The sequence below is a fragment of the Rhea americana genome, unplaced genomic scaffold (assembly GCF_003343005.1).
Source record: "Rhea americana isolate MKP2758 unplaced genomic scaffold, rheAme1 scaffold_154, whole genome shotgun sequence".
Taxonomy (NCBI): domain Eukaryota; kingdom Metazoa; phylum Chordata; class Aves; order Rheiformes; family Rheidae; genus Rhea; species Rhea americana.
The window spans coordinates 673,490-675,989 of NW_028185639.1; the positions used below are offsets into that span (position 1 = coordinate 673,490).

At 36.3% G+C, this 2,500-nt stretch overlaps 1 protein-coding gene across 1 annotated transcript in view; it reads right to left on the reverse strand.

Moving 5' to 3' along the window:
* Window positions 1–2,500, reverse strand: part of EBF3 (EBF transcription factor 3) — a 129,962-nt gene that overhangs the window by 31,237 nt on the left and 96,225 nt on the right. The gene's annotated exons all lie outside the window — the stretch shown is intronic.

The window sequence follows — 2,500 nt, forward strand, 5'->3', positions numbered from 1 at the left end:
AAAAGTAGTCAACATTAAAAGTTCTAAGTGAGATACAGTCATGTTAGGCTGAATAATATCCTCTGAAATTACTTTAATATATACTAACTTGGAGTTGCTCTGCTAGGAAACCATTACGCAAAGTATACACTGAGAGAAAACAGTAACATAGTGGCACAAAACACAATGTAGATACAGTACCACTGTTCATCTTAAAGTAAAGCAACAGAGCTCATGGCTTAAAATATGTGTATAAAAGTGCAATTTTATCTGTAACATAATTTCATTTAGAAGCATACAAATCACAATTTGCCTTAATCAAATAACGCTGCAGTGCTCATATTCTAATTAAAAAATAATCTCTGATATTTAATTTAGAAACCTGGAAGACTTTACCAGCAAAATTATGGTTACAATCTGTACAAACTGCTTGATTTAACCAAACAGAGATTTTTTTTCAGGTAGAACTTTTAAAATTATCACTATACAAGCAAATGACGCCATATTAGATAAATATTAAAACAGGTATTATACCCAGTTATTAATCTGCACTATTCACTTTTAAATGCAGCAAATACCTCATTAATTTAATTTTAGGTGCCCACCAGTTTATATTGCATTTTACAGTCTAGAAGGCAATTTACTATTAACTGGCAATTACATACAGAATGATTGTTAATTCTGCTCCTAAGTGCTAGCTGCTTGAAAATTGTTATCTCTCTCTAATTTTTGACCTTCTTACAACAGGGGTGAGGTATACTGGGAATACAAAGGACTAGTAGAGAAGAGCTGGACATGTCATTTGTGACTCATTCTTTTAATTCACCGTGCTAATCAACTGAACTGCCACAATCTCCCAAGGTAATTGTATCTTTGTAATAGTTGAAAGCAGCGGGCAAAAAGGCATGGATAGATGGGGAAAGGCCTTCCCTTTGCCTGCTGAGAAACAGCTCAGTATTCTTTCTGTGTGAGACTAATGGGGTCTTTTTCAGAAAAATCTGGAACTTTCATATCTCTGTACCCTGATCATTTAATGTCTCAACTTCTATACTTTACAAAGCCTTTGTACACCACACTACACTCTTGTTTCATTATTCCGCAGCCTTGTTGCCCTATGGTCCACCTCATGCTGGGAAGGTTAAATGTTAGAGTGCCAAGCCAGACTGCAAGCATGGTGGGACACTGATGGGAAACAGATGCCCTGGGGATTCGGCCCCTCCCTCTTATAGGGCTACATAATTTTCATTTTGTGAAATACAGTGAGGCTTGGCTCAATTCTCAATGGCAGTTGTAATTTCCAAAGACTATCTCACTTACCCTATCAATTTAGGATAACGCAAATCAGGCAGAAGTTTCTCAGGCAGGCAGGCTCTGACTTTATCTTTTATTTTCTTATTGTTGGGATATAGCTTTTGTATCCCTCACAGGGGGTTTTAAATGTACATTCCTATTAAGATATTAGTAATTTAACCTTATTGCAATTTAATTACCACAGAAGTTCCTGAAACTCTCATCATTCTTTTGAACATCCTTATTTAGTGATAAAAAGGAAAGATAACCCCAGAAAAGGAAAAACTAATGCCTCTTCCTTCAAGTGTCATATATTTTTGCATTTACACATTAGAAAGAGCAAAATTTGCACTTAAGAAACTAGTGAAACGTAGCAGAATAAAGCAATTCAAAATACAAAGACTGTAYGTTCGGAGCCAGATAGTCATCTGGTTCAAATCTAAAGCACTTCCTTGTATGCAATGGAACTATACCAGTTTACAACAGCTAACAAATCTGGAACGTAGTCCAAGGTTTTTAATTCATTCACATTTTATTTTGCTGAACATTTATCTTAGAGAAAGACGGCATTCCACTGCAGCTTTGTACGGACTGCAGAACAGCATTTTAAAGACTCTGTAACAGCAACTGCATGCAGCCCAATCTGCAGTTACCATCTTTTCAGCAGACTCTACGAAGGTCCACTTTCCAGATAATGTTATTAGCACAACCAAAGCACTGCAGTCACTATGATCACGTCTGGGAACTTTGGTAACAACAAAATCAGAAAGATGAAGAAAAACTAAACATTCTTTCCCTTTTAAAGATCGTTAATCTCAGTCAGAACTGAGGTACACCGGTGTGAACATTAGCATTGTTATTGCTCAGGTTTTGACTTCTTTGGGGAGAGACGGAAGATATGAACCTCCACAGCTAGTAGTTCTGCACCATTCTTACATGAACTTAGAAGTTCATTTCAGTGATAGAACTTAGGCTGATAGAAAAACATATCTTCAACGCATTAACTGTTTAAAAAGTCCTAYCCAGGAAAAGACTTTTCCCATTAGATCAAAATTAATAGATAGAAACAGTTGCAGTCTAGTGGGAAAATGTTCATCAAAATGCACATCATCTGCACATCATCTGCAATCTGTATTATCTACCCAATAAGCAACAAGAGCTCTCCCAGAATCCCTACAGTCTGTCAAGTAAATAGTTAAAGGCTATTTGTTTTCAAAAGAGCTTGATTCAG